At 40.8% G+C, this 24,154-nt stretch overlaps 1 protein-coding gene across 8 annotated transcripts in view; it reads right to left on the bottom strand.

The window, feature by feature from the left end:
• The window catches only part of KLHL29 (kelch like family member 29), a 392,255-nt gene that overhangs the window by 318,708 nt on the left and 49,393 nt on the right, over positions 1–24,154 (bottom strand). For 6 of the 8 annotated variants that reach the window (XM_064650632.1, XM_064650631.1, XM_064650637.1 and 3 more), the window contains exon 2: positions 5,313–5,419. The exons of the other annotated variants lie outside the window; for them this stretch is intronic. The gene's annotated coding sequence lies outside the window, so the exon portion shown is untranslated. The remainder of the gene's footprint in view (positions 1–5,312; positions 5,420–24,154) is intronic. 8 annotated transcript variants of the gene reach the window in all.

Here is a 24,154-nt window from a genome sequence, read left to right as displayed (position 1 = left end):
AAATTTAATTTACATCTGCAAATCCCAACACCTCATGAGATCAGAAACATGTAAAGGGCCAAACAACTCATCTACCCAAGAAGTCATTCATAAAAGATAAACATCCTTTTTAAATGTGGAGGAAATTCATGCAGGGAAGATGCACAGTACTCAACTATGAAATAAATCCAAAAGGCATCAGATACATTTGTGAGAAAGAGGAGGCAAACATAAAATTGGTCCCACTGATAAGCAGAAGCACAGATGACATTATAAGCAAACTGAATGGGAAGGATAAAAGGACAAAATAATCAAGGATTTGAAGGACAGGACAAAGTTTGTGGGGGTTCTTGGTTGTGGATTTTTTTTTAAACAAAATAAATTAGGCAGCAAATCTTCATGTAAATGAGCACTTATAAAACAGCCTTTCTAGGTGAATCATTTCTTTTACGATTAATAAAATCTGCAATCTGAGTAACAACGTTCTGATGACTTTTTGCCATTTGCAATTATCGCTCATCCCAGAACTAAAAAACTCATTATTATTAAAGCTGACAAAAAGAATACTTAACTACTTGTATGAAAGGACTTAATTTTTAAAAGAATCTCAAATTTCTAAGCTTTGTTTCTACTTCGAAATCTTGAATGTGAAAAATGAGGCCATCCTAGCAACCCTTGTGCATGTCACCTTCGATTTCCAACAAGTAATTTGGATAAAAGCATCTAATTTGTACAGTAACACAACGCATTACAGAATAACATTTTGATTTAAAAGCAGCCTACAAAGACTATGGAGTTAACATAAAACCCGTGCACCTACAAACATACAGTTTATACCATAAAAATACATATTTTAACCTTTGTTATAGCAGTTTTCTCCCAAGTTACTAAAAGCATTTAACAATTTGTGTAGGACTCATAGCACTCTCGTGAATAAAAGTATATAATTTCTATTTTAATGGCATGGAAGCTGAGGCACAACTATTACTATGACAGCTGTGGTAGAGATAGGAACAGGAACCATACCTAGTTCCAAGCTCAGTGACTCAATTCAGGTCTGTTTGACATGTATTATCTATAGGCAGAAAGGAACACAGGTATTTTGGTTTTGGCACCTACTGAGATATTAGTGTGAGTGTTGTCTGTGCCTCACTCCATCCCGGCTCCCTGACATAACAGCACAGTAAAATTAGAGCCCTGCTTAAGAAAAACCCAAAACCCCAACCAAGGTGCTGTTAAATGGAGTTAAACATAAAAAATACTGCCTGACGCAGAAGTGCCTGGCAAACATTGATCTTTATAAACACAGATCTCCAGTCTGTCATGATTGGCATGGTTAAAGATCTGGAGTAGATGGTAAGCCAGAATCTTCCTGGGGCATGCAGTAAGAGAAGCAGCAGGCATAAGACACATCAAGGGAAAATCTGGAAAGATTTAAGGAAGAAAAATTCAGAGTGGGTGTTCAACCAACAGAAGGCTGCCTGGGGAGGGTGCAGAGCCCTCGACCTCAGAGGTACTAAAGGACTTGCTTGAACAAGGACACAGCCCTGAACAACCTGCCCTGCCTCTGCAGTTGGCCTCTGCAGATGACCCCTCTTAGGTCTTTCCCAAAGTAAATTGTTCTTTGAATACCATACCAAATACAAGTGAGGTGCTGTTTGGTTTCTTTGCTGCATCCCAAAACTTATCACAAATTCACACAGGAAGTGTGACCTTGATTTCTGTGACTAATTTTTCCTACTTCATTCATCTTGCTCCTTCTCCTGAAAAGGGTGAAACGAAACAAATCCAAATCTTTGCTTTCACCTATGTGAAAAGTACAAAAAATGAAAAGCAAAATGCAATCATTCTGTTCAAGTTCCTAAATGCACACTGTCATGTGAGGTCTTGCTTTGAGTTTACACACCTTCCTGACCCTCTCTCCTCATAAGAAATACTCCAAAAACCAATCAGTCTGCTGTGCAGGAAGACCCATGGTTATTAAAATAACTTCATCACCGAAACAGCTCTCAACTTCTTCATTTCAAATTCCTCCCTACCACCCGCACTTTCATAAGAGGTGCTGCATATGGTGAAAACTAATTCAGTCTGAACCAGAAAAAACTGGGGTTAAGTACCTCTTCAGCTGGAATACAAAAATTGCAACCACACATGATTGTCAGGATATACAGGGCTACAGTCAACACGCAGAAATACTTTTTATATCCTTCAGAAAAACTAAGTGAGTTAAAAGGCCTTTTAAGGGGAGTTAGGAATATCCAAAAATGGGTAAGACAGACAAGTGTGTAAATCCTACATGCAGCACATTCCCAGAAGGAGACAAAATCCATCCGGGAACTCAAGTCCTTTTCAAACAACTTGTCATACATAACAGAAGCCTTCAGGAGGAAAACTGGACACAACTAGCTTCTCATTTCCAAATTACTATTTTTTTAATTCTTTTGTTATAACCAGATCACAGCCACCATGGCAGAAGCACCCAGGGGCACAGACAGCCTAACAGAACCACAGCATCACAGAATGTGCTGAGCTGGAAGGGACCTACAAGGATCATCAAGTCCAACTCTTAGCCCTGCACAGGACCATCTCCAAGAGTCATGTATAAACACACTGGGACTCTCACGGATGTGAAACTAGAGGAAAATCAGCCACTTGAACAGTGATATCTGGGTGCCCGAGTCACTCTGCAGTAATTGGATATTCAACCTAAGCCTACCCGAGGCATTTCATGCTGATGTGACTAGGCGATGTGGCAACTTATCACAAGCTAGATTTGCTAGACAATCCCCACCACAGAAAGTGAATTAAACTGTCACTCATCACTGTATGAATTGCACCAGTGTAGCTATTTTTCATGAGTTGGACAACACTTCTTTGAATTAAAAACAAAACATTTTGTCACAAGTTAAAGTCTTCATCCTCCTTTCTGTACATTTTATTTTCCTTTTCACTTATCTTACTTACTTTGTGCTCAACTGGTTTTTTCCCTAATTTAGTATGTTTAACACTCTCTGCACCACTTACTTGACTCCTCAATGGCTTCTTTTGTTCCCCTCCTTGGTAGATATTAACAGGGAATTTGCACATGAGCTCCAGCCACCCTGGCTGAACTAGTAATTATGATCTCAGCACTGAACTACTGATGCCCTCTTGGTCCTTCCCCTAAGGCACCAGTCAGCTAAGCTTGCAAGAGCACAGGAGTATGTCTCCTTTCCCCAAGGAACATCTGATCAGCATGTAAAGCAAAGGCTGAGATTGTATTTCTGAGTGTCTGTTCTCTGGCATATCTCCCAATATACGTGGTCTATTAAAATATAGGAAAAGCAGATACATTACTCATCATGAGGGCCCTGAAAAAAGAATAAAAATGTGGAGAAGGTTTGATTTAACTACAATTACAGTTGTTGGCATCTGCAATTTGCAGCATCACACACACATGCAGGGCGAAATATAAAAAAGGAATATAAAATACAAGCCTTGTTTCAGACTCAATTTCCAGCAACAATTTCATGTATGTATTATTATAATAAACACTACTTATGGCTGTGTACGGGCAGCACAGAAAAAAAGGATTAAATACACTCTCCCATGCACACTTGAACACACCCAAGCATACACACAATTTCCTGTTCTATTGTGAATACACTAATGACAGGAATTGAGAAAGGTTTTTAAATTATCAAAGCTACATGGAAAGCTTTAAGCTAGTTGCTCATGGAAATAAACCCACTTCCAAGAGTGTTTCACTATTTCCAAAGTGTAGCTCATACACATTTATGGCAAGAGGTTGCCAGGAACATTATGATGAAGATGCACTGGGGATACTGAGGTGTTCAATAAGGAATCCTGTGAAGAAAGAGTAAATACTGGAAGTAAGGAATGCATGTCACTGTACGAGACTGAAAATATGCAAAATAAAACAATACAGGACTTGCTGGTCTCGGCAGACAGCAGGGACAATTTGAGCTGGCAACATGCCCTTGAAACAAAGGCCAAGTGAGTCCATCCTGGGCTGCGTTAGCAAGAGCACAACCAGCAGCTCCAGAGAAACAATACTTCCCCTTCAGGCAGGACTTGTGAGCCTGCCAGAACCAGGTGGCTTTGACAGACTAGAACAAGTCCAGTGGAGGATATTGGTGGCTACATCACGGGTCTCCCACAGATCTCACTGTTTCCCAATTCCCCAAAGGGAAGGTGCAAAAGAAGACAAAGTGAGCTTACTCTTGAAAGGGCAGAGGTATGACAAGAAAAAAGAAGCTGCAACAATGAAAATTCAGATTATAAATGAAGAAAATACCCCTCATGAGGTGGTGAAACATGGCAACAGGGATCTTAATATATAAGTTTTGGAGTCTGCACCCTCAGAGATATTCAAAACCCAACTGGATGTGGCCCTGGGCAACCTGCTTTAAGGGACTTTGCTCTGAGTAGGAGGTTGGACTAGACAACTGCACAGGTCTTTTCCAGCCTGAATTATCCCCAAAATTTAAGTATCTGAATGGGAAAAGCCAGAAAGCCGGTCAAAGGAGGCCGGGAGGACAAGAAACAGCATAAAGGAATAGGATTAGCTCCATGACAAAAAACCAGAGAGGAATGCAAAAAAAAAAAGCTAGAAAAGGGGCTAAGCAAGAAAAATAGGAGGTTGAAAAAGAAGGTGAAAACTAAGGATTAAGACTGGGAAAGGGGTAAAGAAAAGAAAAATCAAATCTCTGTTCACTAAATAGCACTTTTCTCCCGTAGGTGGGAGGTAAAAAATTCCACAAGAGTCATTCAACAATGAAGTCAAGTATTTAAGTTTCTACTCTAATGTGCAGAGTAGAATTGGATAAAAGAAGGAATCAGTTCTTCCTTTCCCCTCACCATGCCCCCAAGAAACCAAGTAACCTTTAATCTCCCTTTTCCAAATATTTAAACTTGATCTTGCAAACTTCACAGATATTTTAACTATGTACACTATGAAGAATGTTTCATTTGTAATATAAAAATACTTGCACATTTACCAGCTTAAACGTCAAAGTTCACTAGACCCAAACAAGCCTCCTAAAGCTTGTTACAATTTTATAAGAAGCCCGATGAATCTAGGCCTATATACACAAAAAACTTTGCTCCCTCTTGGAGCTACACCACCAAATTCAAATACTCCTGATCACGTTTACAGTGTTAGCATTTATCACACAACAATATTTTTCTATTGTAACACAGATGCTCAGCTGCACGTGCTACAATAGGGACTTGCTGCTGTCACTGAAAGGGAAAGCACAGCCCAAATTGCGTTTGTGTAAGAAAACAAGACACCACAGAAGAAAAACACAAAGAGATATCTGCACACTTACCCTGCGATATCCACAATCTGTATCAAAATCAGCCTCAGGTGTAACAGTCAGTAAACAGGACAGCGAACCCTTGCATTTAGCAGAAGATTTCTGGGAAGCCAGATTACCTAGAAAGAGTTGAAAAGAGTGATTTTAATACACGAAGATGGAATCACCCATGCTTAATGAGAATAGGTTTCACGATGAGTCACAGTACCAGCAAAAAAGCAACTGTACAATGGGAGACGACCATGATTGGCATGAAGAATTTAAACTCCAGAAGGCGCCAGAAATTTGTTACGAAGCACGGAGAGTTAGAGGCTGGTAGACACCAAGGGTTTAGCAAAGAACATCTAATACCCAAGATAACATGGTGTTAACCCTCTAATAAAGGATGTGGAGGAGACCAGAAAGAGCACGATATTTCGCTTAATTAGTTGCTATCAAAGAGAGGAAGAGTTCAAGTACTTGCAAAAACAAGGCAATCTAAGACTATTTAAAAGTGTAATAGCATTCTAGAGTCTTTGGTAACACAGGGTTTGCCCATGAAATCAAAATAATCCCTGGAGATAAATTTAAAGGAATATATCTCATTTTAATGCCCAGAGTAAAATGACTATTCATTAAAGCAAAGCAGTTTTATCCCTACATTCTCCATCTCAGATGCAATACATATTGAAGTAATCTTTATGACAGGAAGTGGCATGTAATCCTGCAAGAATGAACTGCTGTCGTTATCTGCAAATCAATACAATTTTTTTTAAGTGGATATAACAGTACCTATTGATTTCATGTTTTTAGCACCGGAGTTTCAGTTTCTACCAAGAAGATTCTTACAATGACAAGATTGCAGCATACGTGTAATTGAGTTGATACAAACTAATCTGAAGTTTACAGTGCACTTCTCTCTGGAATGCAATCAGAGCTTCCCTACCATTGCCTCAGCTTACACTTTTTTTTAATTTTATATAAACTTGATGTTTTGTGTAATTATAATGATTTCGAAGTGGTAGAGAAGCACTTCACTAATCCTACCTGCAAGCTGTAGAAAGTTTACCATGCCAAACATCCCCTTGGAAGGTATCTTCCTATCCTGCTAGCATGTTATTTCAGAATATTTGAGTGACTTTTGCTATGTTTAAATAGCCTGATCAAATAATTTCCCTTGTGAAAGCCTAAAACTGGCTCAGTGCTGAACAGCTACAGCTCAAAGAGGTGTGGTGGGGGTGAGGATGGTAAAGAAGCAGCACACAGTAAATTGCTTATCCAAGGTCACTTTGTGGATCCATCAGGCAACAAGCTCCATCAAGAGCTTAATGAAACTGCTAAATTTCTACTGTATTTCTGCAAATGAAGCATACAGCAACTTTGGCTTGAGCAGCTGACCAATGGCTCACGCTACAATGAATAGCCTGTAACTGGCTGAAAGGCACAACACACCATCACACCAAGGAAGAAAGAAAATAAAGATCAGAAGATCAGACCACTAAAAAAATAGTTTAAAGGGATGGGATTAGGGCCAGGTGAATGACATCCCAAATCAGGTTAGAAAAGCAAAAGCCCTGATAGAAGTAAATCTGTCCAGGAACATCGAGGGCAACCACAAATGCTTCTATAGGTATGTTTGTGACAACAAGGAAGACTAAGGAAAGTCTTGGCCCTTTCCATGAGGAAATAGGAGACCTAGTTACCCAGGATATGGAAAATGCTGAGGCACTCAATGACTTTTTTACCTCAGTCTTCAGCAACAGGTACTCCTCCTAAGCCTGTTTTCTTTACAGGTCTAGACTCATTTTCATATGAGGATTTTCAAATAGCTGATCTACTTATTTATCTATTTAACACTTCTTGAACACATTGTTGAGACATTTTAACTGAGTATTTCTGACTTTCACAAGACAACTAAAGAATATAGCATGGACTGCCTAAAAATGCTCAAACAAAAACAGAATCTATTTTTTTGTTTTGCTTCTTGTTTTTTTGAAAAGAGCACTGTTTTCATGCAGCAGTTCATGGAAGGGAAAGAAAAAACTCAAGGGAGTAATTTCTGTTTTGCATAGTGACTCATCATATCATAGTTACCCCACCATCTCCCAAGGCAACACGAGACCAGAGCTGCTCTGGAAGATCTCCTTAGGGAAATATCCACTTTTCAAAGCCATCTCAGGACTCTTGTTCCAGGACTTCACAGAACAGAAAAAAAGTCTTTGACAGTAATAAAATATAAAATGGGTTTCAGTAGGGAAGAAGCCTGAGAAGCCAATGACAGTTTTACATGAAGGAAACCTTTTTCCTTCCCACCACAATAAGGAAAGACATGAAGAATATTTACAAAGTGTATTGCACGCTCTAGACGGCAGTTGATGTGGAAAGGCAAAACAGAACTCACAGCTGGATATGGGACATCTGAAGAAAGAAGAATCAGAAGGAAAAAAGGAGCAAAAAAAGCAACAATCTGTCCATGAAAATGGCACAAAAAGACAGGGCCAAAGTTCAAAATCTGTTTGCTTAGTCCTGGACACACAGTTCAAAAGAAGTATAAAAATTATTACATGGGGAAATACAAAGACAGAATTAATGGTCTTTAACATGCTGCAATTTACATTATTTACTAGCATTTGGGTGAGGTTTGCTTTTCTTCCTTTAGAAAATCTCAGCTATTTGTAGGAAAGTATTTTAACTGTACCAAAACATTACTGCAGTTGCCATTGAGGGGGAGCAAGGACAGCAACAACTGCCAGGCAGTTCTGAACCACTGGAATAAAATACTGAAATTAGAAAAGGCAGAAAGGAGCTTTCAACAGCAAACCCAAAGCCCTCGTTCCCTGTATCAAGTTGAAGGTACGTTACAGAAGCCAATGGCAACGTTCTCTCTCCCTTGTGAGCCTAACTACCACAATATGGACAGGTCAAATATCATGTCCTGTGCCTAAATTAAGTGACTTGAAGCAACCTGATGGAAACCAGACATCTATTTTAGATACCACATCATTGTAGTAGCAAGCTTCATGAAGGAGAGAGCTCATTCTTCAGGGTAAAAATAGCTGCAGGCCATGATGTAAGAAGCTGGTGTCAGCTCACCTACCTCATCAACATATGAATGTTCATGAAGGGATGGAATAATGAGAAGTGTCTTTGGCTCAAAAGACCTGGTCAGTGAGAAGCAAGTCTAGATCTTTTGGAGAGAATAGCTATATCAACTGGACTCCCCTGAACTCCAACAGCTCTGGGTTGGGCAAAAAAGCATTCAGCTCCACCAGCAAAAAATGAGATATGGTGACAGCACAAGCAGCTAACAGAAAGCTCAGCTTTAAGTAGTAAATTAGAAAAGAGGCTTCCAAAAGGCAAGAGAGGATGAGGGAGACAAGTAAGGTTAAGGAGCAGGCAGCAATATCTGGCAACTCGGTACTGCAATGAGGGACTATTGCAGAGCTACCCTAAAGTAGAGATCACTCAACAGCCTACAGCAGAGCAGCACAACATGGACCTCAGTGAGGATGCAATGCATCATGCAGTGCCCTCCCACGTCTCATTGGTAGTTGAAAAAAGTATTTGGAAAAGAAGAAGGATAAAGTCAAGGAAGTGCAGACAGTTATTGTAGGCTAATTAATCAGAAAAAGTTTAACACAAAAATATTCTGTGAAACCCTGTCTGTGCAGACAAGCTATAAATCAACTCTGAAGCATAAAGTGCTTTAAAAATACCCTTTACAAGTTGTGCTGCCCTGCAAACAACCTCCCTCATATCCAGTACCACAGCTTGGGGCAGGGGCTGAAGAATGGGAACAAAATGCTGGACAGAGGCATGACAGGAGCACACTCTCTTTGTAAATAAACAAGGCAAAGAAAAGCAAACCAGAGGGGAAAAAAATACTCCAATATAAGGTATAGACACTTATTAGGCAGGCTAAGTAGAAGTTTCATATGTAGCAGAAGGGTGCTTATAAGCAACCTATCTGCCAAATCACAATCAGTCACGGCAAACACAAGCACAAGCCAAGCTCAGCACACCTGGGAAGTCATACGGGCAAGGGAGTCATACAGACTGACACCCCCAAAGCTGTGAGTGCTGGGCAGGTTAGGGACAGCTGTGTGCTGTCCCAGTTATCTTCAGCTTGTTTAGACTTGGGCTATTCCAGCTGTACAAAGTAAAGCTCTAAAATGCCTGGTGTGACCTGTTGTCCTAATATTGCCAGAAACTGAGCAAGTGGTCTGAGAAGGGAGTAATTGCAGATCCCATGAGAAGCCATGCAGGCTCTGAAGCTGGGCAAAGCTGCAGCCAAGAGCTGCAGGCTGGGATAGAAAAAATAAAATGTGGGGCTGGAACTGAAGGCTGAATCCATTTTCACAGTCCCACCTGACTTTATGGGAAGGAGTGACTGCTCTACACCATGATGTCTGCAGAACACTACTGTTATGTTTACCCTAATATATTATTTATTACAGAATTTACAGATCTCTCTTTTCCCCAACTGACAACCAGCCAACTACTAATTTGCAAGCTAAAACGCTGTAAGGTCTGCAGATCCCAGAGCATTTGCAAACCACAAGGATTCTGAAATGCTTCGGGAAAGCCTGGCAATGCTGCCAGTCCTCACTGAGGTCCAAAGAATTTAAGCCACAGCCACCAAAACTAAGGAACTACCTGAGAAATATGACCAGAGAAGGATATCAGCACATACATAAAGTTCAAAATATTAATACAGAACTTTTTAACAGCAACAAATGAGAGCATCACTGTACTGTCTATCAGTTCCGGGTTTGAAATGATAATTGCTGGATACCTAAGAATACTTGGTATATTTTAGTTAGTGTTTCTCACAATCACACTCATCTCTCTGAGAGAAGGCTGGGAACTATGAACATTTCTTCATTGAAGATTTAGATAGACTGCAACCCTGAGGTTACTCTGTGTAATATTTATGTCCCTCAAACTCAAATGCTGACCTGTGCTTCAAGGGGTTAAGCTGCAGAAAGGGAACCGGAGAATAATATTAGTTCAGCACCCCCCTGTTCCATTACATTTACAAATTAACTCCTCCTATGACATCACATAACTTTGGAGAAAACATTTGTGGTTAAGAACTGGCTGTTCAGTTTGTATTCCTGCCTGGATAATCACTTCTTTAAAAGGAAGTATACATCAATAATATTCATGGGGAGCTTTATAAGAACTTGGCAAACAGTTCTGACAAAACAAAAACCTCAAACAGAAGGATTACTCATAAAATGCTACATCAACAACTCCTCTGACAGACATCTGGATTATGCCGCTCTTTAAAAGGGAAAAACAAAGATGTCACTTCGAAGTTTAAATGGAAACAGTGAAATATGTCATTAAAAATACCAAATCATAAACAAAGCTATTTTTGCAAACTCAAACGCAATGAGCAATTATGACAAAGTTTGCCAAGATAATTTACAGACAGTCATTTTTATTTAAAAATGCTTTCAAAACATTAAAAGATGTACAGAAATTACAGGTTAGTAATGAGTTTATAGACCTAGAAGATCAGATATACAGCATTAATAGTCTGTCAAGTCTAATTTTTTTCTTTGAATGGCCTTTACTTGATGCTGTAAATGAAGTTAAAGCATACACACCTACCCAACTGAACAAATCTTCAGAAAGAAATGCAGATAGAAAATTTAGGAGCCCATCCTCAGAGCATGTAATTCATTATCCCCCCCAATCATGTTAACCCATTGCACTATCCAGATGACATTAATTTCTGTGGTATTCTGTAGTAAGACTCAAACCCAGATCACTACGATGATGCAAATTGGAATTTTTAACTCATTCCAAGTTTAGTTTTTAATTCCCCTTAAAAGCTCAAGGAAAGCTGTCAAAATATCTGGGATTCAAAACAGAAATGTAAAATACTCACATGCAAAAAGAAATCACTGAAAAGACTGTTTATTCAAAAATTGCAGAATTCTAATGGATCATAAATGTTCAGTTAAAAATTCTTCACCTGAACAGTGAGGTTTCTTTTAAGATAAAGACATACAGCCTAATAAAAGGGGTAGATATCCTAAAAGTAGAGTCAACTTCACAATTCACAGAAGTCCACTGGATTTGCTGAAGATTGAAGGAAGGTCACAGAACGACAGAATGGTTTGAGTAAAAGGGACCTTAAAGGTCATTTCATTACAGCCACCTGCCATGGGCAGGGACACTTTCCACTAGACCAGGTTGCTCAAAGCCCCATACAACCTGGCCTTGAACATTTCCAAGGATGTGGCATCCACAGCTTCTCTGGGCAACCTGTGCCAGGGCCTCACCACTCAGTAAAGAATTTCTTCCTAATACCTAATCCAAATCTACTCTCTTTCAGTTTAAAGCCATTCCCCCTTGTCCTATTACTGCATGCCCTTGCAAAAAGTCCTTCTCCACCTTTCATAATGCAGCCTTCCATTACCTAAAGGGGGCCTTATAAGGTCTCCCAGGAACCTTCTTTTTTCCAGACTGAACAACCCCAGCTCTCTCATTCTGTCTTCATAGGAGAGGTGCTCCAGCCCTCTGATCATCTTCAAGGCCCTAAGAAGAAGATCCTTAGTGGCCTTCTGGGCTGCAAGTGCACATTGCCAGGTCACGTCCAGCCTCTTATCCACAAGCACCCCCAAATCCTTCTCCTCAGGGCTGCTCTCAATCCTCTCTCCACCCAGCTTGGTGGTATTCGTGCTTGGGATTTCCCCAACCCAGGTGCAGGACCTTGTACTTGGCCTTGTTGAGCTTCATTAGCTTCCCATAGTCCCATCTCTTAAGCCCATCAGGGTCCCCCTGTACGGCATCACTTCCCTCTAGTGTGTCAACTGCACACACAGCTCAGTGTCATTGGCAAGATTCCTGAGGCTGCACTCAATCCCACTCTCCATGTTGTCAACACAAATGTTAAAAAGGGTTGGTCCCAAAACCACCCCCTGAGGAATGTCACTCATCACTGCTCTCCACTTGGACATTGAATTGACCCATTAATGACAACTCTTGCAGTGTGACCATCCAGTCAATTTTTTTACCCACTGAGTGTTCCAGCCATCAATCCATGCTCCTTAGTTTAAAGACAAAAATGTCATCTTGCACAGCATCAAATGCTTTGCACATGTCCAAGTAGATTACATCAGTTGCACTTCCCTTATCCACCAATGCTCCCCATCACAGAAGGCCACCAGACCCTCAACACATTCTTGGAACCTCCTAGATTGCTTACACCATGCTGCATTGTCCCTCCAATAGATATCGGGGTAGTTGAAGTCCCGCATGAGGATCAGGGCTTGTGAATATGAGGCTGCTCTTATCTATCTATAGAGGGCCTCATCCACTCAGTCTTCTTGGTGGGGCAGCCTGCAGCAGGTCCCCACTATAAAAATCACCTGCCCCTAACCTCCCTTTAATCCTGTCCCATAAACTCTCAGTCAGCCTCTCATCAATCCCCAGGCAGAGCTCCATGCACTCCAGATGACCACTCACACCTCTTCCTCATCTCCATTTCCTGTCCTTCCTAAGGATCCTGCATCCTTCCATTCCAACACTCCAGTCACAGGAACCATCCCACCATGTCTACATGATGGCAGCTAAGATCACAGCCCTGCAGGCGTGTGCGTGTCTCTTACTCCTCTTGTTTATTCCCTATGCCACGTGGATTTGCACAGAGGCATTTAAGCTGGGCCCCTGATGAAGTTGACTTACTGGTTAGAATTCCTTTATGCTGCTCTTCAGGTGCTCTCCTGCTGACCTGCAATCCCCCCCTCTCTGGGCTCTGGGCATCTCTTGCTGGCACTGCCATCCAATTGATGGGAGTGGGATGGATTGAGGTTCCCCTCCACTGGAAATTTTAGTTTAAAGCCTCCTAAATTTTTAGTTTAAAGGTAGAAGGCAAGTAACTACCTGTGCTGAAATGTCTTTTATTTCTTTATTGAAGCAAACACCAGCAAAGATACCTTCTGAAATAGCTTGAAGGCACTGAGATTAAAAGACTGAAAGTTTTAGGGCAGCTTGACTAATGTATCTTCCCAATGTCACTGCTTCACTGAAGCAGCTGGAGAGACTGGCATTCAAAGCACTGAAGCATTTGAGACTGAGAAGACCTCAACTTCTTTAACACCATGAACCTGCTTTCTGCAGTTCAATGTCTTTTCCAGATATTCGTCAAAAGTCAATAGAAGCAGAACAAAACCTGTTGGTTTGCCATTTTCTGATGGCTTTTAATAGAAAGTCCTAGTCTTCTAGTAAGACTCTTACAGACTGCTGGGGAGTCAGGTAACATAACCAACTACAGCTGATGTGAAGGCAGCCAGATCCTGCCTTTTGCAGTATGGGAGGAATGCTGTTAGGCAGCTGGAGAGCAGCAGGATAGGATCAGGCTGCTGCAAAAAAAGTCAAGGTGGTGGCAAAGCAAGTACCTGGCTCTTAGGAGTCTTCTGTGTCCCTGCTTGTTCTACATGAAGCCCTGCACAATGCAAAGAAACTGAGCAGAGAACAGGAACTGCACTTGGTTCACATGTAGCAGAGACATCAGGGATGACGGGGAAAAACCTAAAACCTCATTCTGCTGGGTCTGATGCTGTGAAACAAGGATGGGAGAGCACAGTACCATTAGCTTGGAAACAACAGCCTGTGTTCAAAAGGGCAAAACCAACTGTTTCTCTTATGATCTGAACTAACACTGCCATATGTCAAGGTAAGGTAACAGCCTTATACAATATTTAGGTACAAAGTAGTCTGATCGAGTAAAAATACAGCCAAGGTGATAACACTGTTATAATGTAGTAAACCAGCAACACGCTGCATCCCAAAAAGGTTTTCAAAGCTATGAGTGTCTACCTAGAGGATTTACACTTTTGATACAGAGGGACTAACAAAAATCACCTCTGATTTCCCAAATACAGGCTCTATTTTCTCTCAGACTTATTTTGGACTGACAACTTGACCAAAATAGGGGAAATCGTATCCTCTTCACAGGGCCATCATACTATTTACTGACTACATAACTCTAACAGTCCTTTTTTGACTTTAGTCTGATTCTCTTGAATACTATAAGGCACAGGACTTAATCTCTTGCCTTTTTCAGGAACAAAAAAAAAAACCTGTTGCATTTACCAAATTTCTAGTGATGCCTTCTGGGTGCTGGCAAAAGATTTTACTGATTAATTATTCCTGTTGTCAAAACCGATTTGGGGGTTTTATTATTTATTATGAATTTTCTTGGCTTTCATTTCTAGACAACAAATCTTGTTATATTTTTGTTCAACAGACTGAACACTTTCCTTTCTCAAAGTTTCCCACATAGAAAAGTTAATCAACTATTTTTTTCTCCCAGATGAGGGTTATGTATGATTGCAAGAAATTCCAGTGGCTGAAAGGTGTGTTTTTCCACCCTTAGCCACCATCATCACTCTTCCACCATCTCTCACAATCTCATCGACCTCCTAGAAATGCAGACAGACCTGAACACAACGTTCTGGAAGTGTCTGCAGTATGGTCAGACCCAGATTTAGCACAGCCTCCCTGAAATTCTTCTATGGATGTACACAGAGGTTTTTGACACGGGCAGCAGCTTTGTCCCACAAGGTCAAGTTCCCCTGCTGCCAACTCATGGGTGGAGCAATGGCCCTCTCTCCTCCTCTCCAATGACTTCAGAAGAAGCCCAGAACAACTAGCTTAGAATAGGACACCAAATTGTAAATTGCTGAAGCTGGGTAAGCTCAGTTCTCGTCCCTCACACATTCCAAATCAAATTATATCTATGTTTCTATATTGTTCTAGTTTCTTAATCAAAATGGTGTCACCAAGTCAAATACCTTGTAGAAGCCATAAATATCAAACTAGCAATCACATTAAAAACACTAAAAAGATATCAGCTTAGCTTGACAGGATCTATTTTCTATAAGCTTGAGCTGATTGGCATTAATTATATTTCTCTTACTCAATCCTTTACCAGCTGTCCCATTTATTACACCCCAATTCACTATTACAATGACAAAACTCAAACTCTCACACCTTTGAGGCCCAAATCTTGGCCACTTTTCCAAAGGAATGAACCAAACTTCCAAAGCTGACTGCCAGCAACATACCCGCATAATGGAGTTCTAATTCTCCTCTCTCCACCTCCCAACTGCAACAATAAAAAAAGATCTGTAGCTTAATTTGTCATCCCCAAAGAAACAGCAGAATAAACAGATCAGCTACAAAAGCTCCCCTTTGGAGGAAAGAGAAGAAAGCAAGCAAAACAGAAGAGGAAGTGTGGGAGGTGCGCAGGTTTCAGTCAATCAAACTTTGGATTCCATAAGAATAATTAGAAAAAGAAGCAATTCCTTCACAGCAAGAATTTGTTCTCCTGATGTAAATTGTTGAATTTAGCACATATGACCATCACAGAATTCATTCAATTGCATGTGGAGATCATGCTGTTAAAATTGAGCTACTAGATTTAATTTAAGAATTAAGTTATATAAAAACATAGGGTTTAGGCTTTTTACATATGGTGCCAAGAAACTTCCAGCAGTGGGTAGTCTGAGCACTAACCTTCCCCAAGGAGATTCAGCACCACCTGCAGTTGCCCAGATGCCTGCATACAAGATAAGCGGAGGAAAAGCATTTTCCCAGAGGATTTATATTAACCTGGCCATCACATATTTTCAGTTGCATGCTTGGTGGGTGACACATCAGTGCTACCTCCAGCACATCACAACTAGCAAGCTTCCTCAATAAGCCTGGAGGACAGCCTCCACACAACTACTTTGAATTGAGGCATTGCAGCATGTCATTTTGCATCACTAAATTACTACCATCTTCATCATGCTTTGACCATATCTGCAAAGATAAATACTTGAGGTGAAGAACTGTAGTGCCTCCCTTGACGCTCTTGTTTACAGTTCTGACTAAAACACATGCAAATTCAGCAGCTACACAAAGAGCAGAGAGCTTGCTCCTGTCTTAACAAACCACCACCAGTGCAGGCAGGAAGGTACTCATTTTTCAGAAGTCAGATAGCACCCACGGAGAAGACTATTGTTATTTGTCTTACAGCCTCAGGCAGTGTCCTGCACCCTGTCATCAAAGGCTTTGAATAAGACTACCACACACCCATTTATTGACATAGAGAATATGCTGATTACAGAGAGCGTGTACGATGATCTCCAGCACCAGGGATGCTGCTGTTTACGGCCTCATTTTTTAACTCATGGCCTAACAGCAATGTCAGGATTAGTACAAAAGCCTTCTCCCCAGCACCAGCTCTCTGGTGATGTACTTTACAAGAGCAAGCTCCCCATCTCATCTATCACCTTCATCCAAATGCTCCTCCCTCAGTGCCCTCTCTTATGGTCCTCATTTGTCATATGCATAATTCAGAGGCTCTCAAAACACTGACTGCCTTCACATGATTAGTCCAGACAACTGCCTGGTCCTGGACCACTTCTACAAAGTGGTAGAAGTGAAACCTAAATACCACGCTATAGGAACACACTGGTGAGGAGTAAGTCTATCAAAACCATTTTGCTGAGCTGCATGGCTTCTCCAATAACTCAGCTTCAGAGATGTGCAAAACAGAGAATTTTCTAACAGTGCATGGATGTTCTCTATGCTCCAAAGAACTTCAAATATATTGGTCTCTCATGACGCATCAAATGGGGAAATCCAGTTACCAATATAAGAAAAAATGCTTCTTGTCTCATGTTTAACCAATTCTCCCCTCCTTCACATCAAATCCCACTATGTGTGTCAATCCATCAGTTACTAACTTCTGACTACATTATTGCAATTCTCACAGAAACACGGGCATGACCTCCCACCTAATGGGAAAAAATAAATTTATCTCTGATATCCAAGCACGGAGGTTGCAGTTTGACATCAGGCCCTCACTGAGATCCAGGTAGTATGAGCAAGCGCCCATCACCTTCAGAGAAAAACAGTATTGTTCCAAATTCCAGAACTGTGACTGAAAAAATAGCCATTTTAATCAAAATGTCAGGGACAGTGTAGGATCTTAATCTATAGCTCAGTCTATACGGATCTCTGTTCATACAACTCACCTGTTTCTTTGGACTCTTTCTCCCAAACTGCAGTAGACAGCCCCAGAATTAATCTCTGTGACTGCAAGGGTAACTTCTTACCATGAGAACAGTGTGGCCATGGGTTATTAATGAGAGTCCTGATCAAGTGCACATTCAGTCCAAATCATTTGCTAAAAAGTTATCCTCCTATAGGCTATATAAATACATAATACATCTACATTAACCTGGGTGACACCAGAGCAGCCTTTCCAGCAATCTGGCCTACTTTATCTCCAAAGTAGACTCTTATACCTCATTTGAGTGAGTGAGCACACATTTTAAATAATGACGAGAGACTCCAATTTTCACATTTTCATGGATGCAGTGTCAAATCTATTTGTAATAAGATCATCTATTATCTGTCAGCACTGAGCAAACTAGGTGAGAAAATAATGGTTAGGAGTATATTATCCAGAATCCTGATGAAAATTAGCACAAATTAAGTGAAATTGTTGAAAACCAAAGTGTTACTTGTTGATTGTTTAATGCAGCCTGACTTGACTTAAGCTATTTCTAACACAGGATCAAAAGTTGTTGGGGTTTTTTTTCGTTCAGCAGAAGTTAATTTCCTCTGCCCATTCAATTTTAAACATGGAATATTTCATCCACTGAAGCACTCTTGTTCTTCACACAGTAGGTCTGCTTCAAGAAAACTTACACCAGTGCCAGAGAGGAAGAGGAAAAAATGTTACCAACTCATGAGAGAAGTACTGAAGCTGTGACCTTCACCCATTTGATCCCAACTTTATGGCTTCCATGTGGACATATCCACTACTCTTTAGACTCCCCATAAGTTACAGAAAGAGATGGAAGGCTGGCATATCTCCTTGTTCATTTTCTCATCTCCATCCTATAAAACCAAAGTGAGCACAACCCAGTTTTAGACTTACTGCCCCAAGGTTTTCCTACCCTTCTAAAGCAAAGCTTCCCTTCTTGGAGGTGAAAAAAAAAACTAGCACATATTTGTGTGTCTGTCTGGGGATTAGCAAACCACAAGCGCTCAGTGTAGCATCAGCCTCTTCTGAAACCAGATGAAAGAAGTACCTGGTGTAAGGACACCAACTCTTCACAGCTCACTTGGTCTCTTACCCCTTCTTCATTTCCATAAACTGTATTCAGGTGAGTTTCAAATCACTTCTCCGGCAAGAGGACCCACTATCAATTGCTGTCACTTCCTGCCAAGCCTGTCCTGATACCACAGCACAAGGCTTCAGCAGTAGTTGCTTTCAGGGTTGCTGCTAAAAGAAGCACTGGAAAAGCTGCTTTGTGCCAACACGAACTGAGGAACTGAGATTTACTTCCCTAGATCCACTCACAGCTTGTGTTGGCCAATGGAAAGAGGGTGAGGAATCAACATTGAGGGGGAGGACAGATCTTCTGCTGAAGTTACATGTTAGGACAGTGGAAAGAGTATCAGAATACACCCACATAGTCTTTTCTTTGGTTTGCTCACAACATAGTCAAGAGTGGGGGAAAAAAAGTAACCAAAGAAACCAAACTAGATAGCAAATGGAAACATCGTGCTTTGGAGTTGATACGAAATTTTAATGGATTTTCTTTTTTGTCAGTCCCATTAAAACAATCCTTGGAGTTATGGAAGAATACTTTTATTTTTAGTGACTATAAATTAAACAGTTTTAGATGTCCACTAAATAGAAATACTCTTACAAGAGATTAAAATGGTTTTTTCCCTTAAGAAAGCATAATGAAATTCATACTAAGTTATATTAAAATAAATATTTCTCAGTCACATGAGAATGTAATAATTTCAAATTTAATTTAAAAACCAAAGTATTAAAACTTTGGTTTAATATAAGGGCTTAAACAGACTATTGTTTAAAGAAAATTTTACATGATATATTAGATGATCTTTAAAGTCCCTTTTGATCCAAACCATTCTGTGATTCTATATCAGTGAATTCTCTTCAGGATATGAGTAAATGAATAACCACTTGGAAATATACAAAAACTATCCATGGAAAATTTCCTTGCCATCTGAGGTAAATTCAGGCATGTTTGTGTATTTAAATGTAAAGCTCAAGTATATAGTTATATTATTACTTTTATAACTGCTTAAGTGCTAATATACTCATCTTTCCCTTTGGTAATCTTTCTCAAGAAGTCTGATTTTCAGGCTTGGCTGTCCAGAAGTTCATTTTTATTTTGTTTGTTTCAACACAGCCAGCTGTTACTCAGAAAGCATTTTCTTTACTGGGACCGATTCACTGAATTTAAGACCAAGAAAAGTTAATTTCTCGGTCATGGCTAAAAAAAGAGAACCAAGTGGGAGAAAAGATATTACAGCCTAATATTATAGCCTTACAGGCATGAAGCCATAAAACCACCAGTTTAGGTCCCTAGAAGTATGTGCAAGCATTTTTGGAAAATCTCATTACAGCATTTAAGTGCATGGACACCAGAAGTTTGTGTATATGTAATTCTCTTTGAAATCAATAAAACTGAAAAACTCTAAAGCCTAGATACACACAGGTTATGGGGTAGGTTGTGAGCCAAGGAGGACATTAGTATCCAATACACACTTTTGGCAAGTTTTATAAGCTTATAACCACGGTGACTACAGTTCTCATCCTTCATAGACGTATTCCAGAAGCAGAGACAGACCTTGGCTTGTGGTCTGGTGCCATAACCATCAGGTCCTAAGAGTCATAAACACCAGTTCTACTTTTTCTGCATCTCTCCCATCTCTGCTCAGAGGTTCAGTGATTGTAGGTGTACAGAAAAAATATGGCTTGCCATGAATTAATTAATCTGTTAAAAATTTAATAAAGGTACATTATTTGCTACTTTGAGAATATAAAGCTTTAAAGTCTAATAGTGTGCAGAGATAAAAGCCTATTATTATGATTAGCAAGGAGGAGTATAAATTTAAGGTATTTAATTGCAACTCATAACATTTCAATTACTACCAACTGGAGTATATTATGAAAATAAGTTAGATGCAACACAGAACAAAAATAAATCAATTACTTATCTGAGTATTCCTTGGTTTAAACCCTAAATAATTTAAATCCTAAAGACAGTAGTCATTTTGATTTAGAGCATTTCACCCTGACATCCACTTGGCGTAAAAACAGAAACATGTAGTAAATCATCTCTAAAATAACTGAGTATATCAGGACACAGAGAGAATGGAGCTATGCTAGAGATGAAAAACACTTCAAGAAACCATCAAAGCAAAGAAAAAGTTGGACAGGACATCAATAAGCAAGAGCTTCATGCTAAGGAGCACCTTAATCAGTGGAGCAAGAGCAGGAAGGAAAGATGACTCTGGATGAGCTGCACTGGAGCGCATGTGGCCTGTGTCAAATTCTTGGGGTCCATCACCCTCTTAATGACCCATCAGAGAGGAACAAAACGTGCTTCTGCTGAGGGCACACAACAACTGACAGGTGAAAGGAGGTATGCAGCTCTATTTGGAATGTTTATGTGAACGCTTAATGGGTCGGAAAAGAAGCCATTTGTGGAGTTTTGCATTATTCAGTAATTTCTCTAATTATAAAGTGACTTCAAGCACTGCTATTGTTGCAGCCAGTCCTTTCCTATTAGGGCCCATTGTTTAAGAAGCTGTGTGTGAGCACTGAGAACCCCCATACGCCCAAGTGAGCATCTCCTACATGTCATTTCCACCCAACCATCACTCCTCCAGCAGGTAATACGCACGTTATCTACCCTGACCTCTCCTTAAATTATAATACCACAGTGTCATAAAACAATTATCAGCATTTGACACGAGCAGCAATTGCTAGTTTGAAAAGCAATTAAAATTTAGGAGCTGTCTCCTGCAGCAAAAAAGCATTCTCAGAAGTAGCGCTTCAGAAAAAGTTGCGGCACAGGAGCCATCAGTCTGATTCTGCCTCTATCAATCACACAAGGTCTCACTAAACAGCGATGCACGGCAAAGCAAACAGCAAATGTTTACGAGGTGCAGCTGGTGGTACTTACGTTAACAGCAAAAGCAGCATCAGTTAAATTAACATTCTTCATTCTTTCATTGCTCATTATGGTTTGACAGACATACCCGCAGTCCACATAAATGACTTAGAGCAAGAGAGCTGTCTAGCATCCTGCCATGAAACAAGACCACCTAATGGGAGCAGCCACTGTAATTAAAACTCTGAAAACCAAGATTTATACCAGTTTAAGGATGCGGTGGTGGTTAATATGACCTACTTTAAGTTTATTAAAGGAATCGTGAAAGCCTGAGCTGTTACTCAAGTGAAAAGTTAAGAGCCTACCATTTATGATATTTGTCCGATAAAAGGGACTCGAGCATCCTTTTGATCTAGGAATCATTTGTGTTGTTTCAGGTCTGGAGATGCTTGGGGAGAGGAAAGAAAAAGATATTACTGAAGTATTAACGAATCAGCTTCCCCAGGAGAACGCTCTCCCTAAGTCTTTTTCGTTCAAGTCCAAAAGATTTTCTTTGATGGGGAATTTCAGCAACTGGTTCTGCTTAAAAATTTACAGTCACATTTAATCTCCTGGATCAAGAATGTTTAAAAAAACAAAAATCACATGGATCTGTAGTTATACACCACCTTCAAAACACTGTGTGAATGAGACTTAATACTCTTAGTTATTAAGCACAGATTAGATCACAAAAGATGATTCAGTGTTTGCAGAAGGTGAGAACCACTGATGAACATGCCTTGTGGCACCACAGTGCTCTGCTCTCTGCCAGGCATGTGGCACTGTGAGGCACAGCAGGGCAGGACCTGCAGAAGATGGGATGCTAGGTGGGCAGGAGACTAGAGTAAGCCCAGGAAATGCTACAGAGAGGAATCAGTCATGAAATCTGGCCCTCTGCAGGTAGGTAAAACCCTCACTTCATCCTCCCAGGAGTGATCTCCCTACCAGAGTTTGCTCTTTGTTTCATCTCCCTTCCCCTCTGCCGAGAGCAATAAAAAGGGGGGCTTTTTGCCTTTTTCCCCCTAAGCAGTTAGAAAGCATGGTTTCCCTTCCCTTTAACGGCTCAGTAGTTAAAGCACTTGCCTTAAACACAGACATCTGTGCTTCAAACCTCTCCACTCACTGCCTGAGACCTGAAATCCCACACGAAATTTGAAATCAGCCCCAGGAGGCAGCTATAACCACCAGGCTATCAAAGCATGGTATGGGATGTGAGCATGCATGTAGAACCCTCTCCCAACTCTCCCAGAAAGGAGGAAAGCAAGCCTGCTTCCCACCAGTGCACTCCCACATGGGGCAGAAATGGCTCTGCTATCTCACACCACACACCTGGATGAACATACACATGGCTTGTGAGCCTCAGGCATTCAAAAAAAACAAAACAGAAGATCAAAAAGGTTCTTCACCTTAATAAATATATCACGTCAGTAAAATGCATTAAGCAGGTCAGTGTCAATTCTCTGGTACAGTGTGGCTCCCATCTATATGCCCAAACTCCCCTCCAGGACGCATTTCTGTCCTGCCTGGCTCCACAGACATGCCCACATCTGGGCATGGGTTAGGGAAAGCCTTTATCCAAAACCCTGCCCAAGAGCACACAAACATCACCCAAATGCACAATTACACTTGAGCCTGTGCCCTGGCTCTATTTAGTTTACTAGTATAGATACAGCCATACAGAATCAAGCTAAAATTAAAATTTCAGCATTTAAAGTAACGTCAGGAATACAGAGCCTAAAGAGGGCTGCAGTGGCAAGCACCTGGATGGCCTGTCACAGCGATGGCTTCAGCCCACGCTGCTTTAACTGCAACTCAGAATCATTAAGTTTGGAAAAGACCTCTAAGATCATCAAGTCCAACCATTAATCCAGCATTGCCAGGTTCACCACTACACATGTCCCTAAGCACCATATCTACACACCTTCTTCAACACTTCCAGGGATGGTGATTCCTCCACTTCCCTGGGCAGCCTGTTCCAACCCCTCACCACCCTTTCTGTGAACAGACTTTTCCTAGTAATCAATCTAAACATCCCCTGGTGCAACCTGAGGCTTTTTCCTCTTGTTCTGTTGCTTGTTACCTGGGAGAAAAGACTGACCACCTGGCTACAATCTCCTTTCAGGTAATTATAGAGTGCTGAGGTCCCCCCTGAGCCTCCTTTCTCCAGGCTCAACAACCCCAGCTCCTCCCCATAAGACTTGTGCTCTAACTTTATGCAGTCAGTATTGGGTGAGGAACAAAACCCCTTAAACTGTCACACCCCACAACTGTTGTGATCAGCTGCTCTATTTCGCATTGCTGTGAAATATTCCCACTTCTTGCAAGACATACTAGCCAGAGAAGGGAGTTAATTAGCTAAGGACATATCTATGTTTAAGAGTTCTTCTGTGAGGACTCCGTTGCTCTCTTTCCTTCCGGCGGCTTGGAGGTGCAGGTTCCCTGCTGTTGAGTCTGTCGGGTTGGGGAGTGAGGCCTGGTAAGGCCTTGCTGACCTTGGGAGGAGGAGGTTACCGGCAGTCCTTCCAGCACGACTTTCTGTTGTCCCAAGGAGAGTAGTAAGATATTCTTTTGCTAATTCTTTTAGTTGCTAGATCCTGGGCTACTGATCGTGTACATTTTATTTTGGTTTTGTTCTTTTTTTTTTCCTTTCCCCTTCCCTTTCCCTTTTCCCTTTGAATTTGTACATATATTTCAATTGTATATAACTGTAATATAAGTGTAAATATATTTATATATATTGCTTTAGCTGTCTCTCTCTCGTTTCGGTTCTCTTGTTTTTTTTTTCCTCTTCTCCCTGAGGTTTGGGGGGAGGGGGACTTCTTGTGGTAAGGTTTGGAGACTTAGCAGGGAGACAGCTTCAAACCATATCACTTTATCTGC

Source organism: Pseudopipra pipra, chromosome 3, assembly GCF_036250125.1.
Source record: "Pseudopipra pipra isolate bDixPip1 chromosome 3, bDixPip1.hap1, whole genome shotgun sequence".
Classification (NCBI taxonomy): domain Eukaryota; kingdom Metazoa; phylum Chordata; class Aves; order Passeriformes; family Pipridae; genus Pseudopipra; species Pseudopipra pipra.
This window is presented reverse-complemented; position numbering and strand designations above follow the sequence as displayed.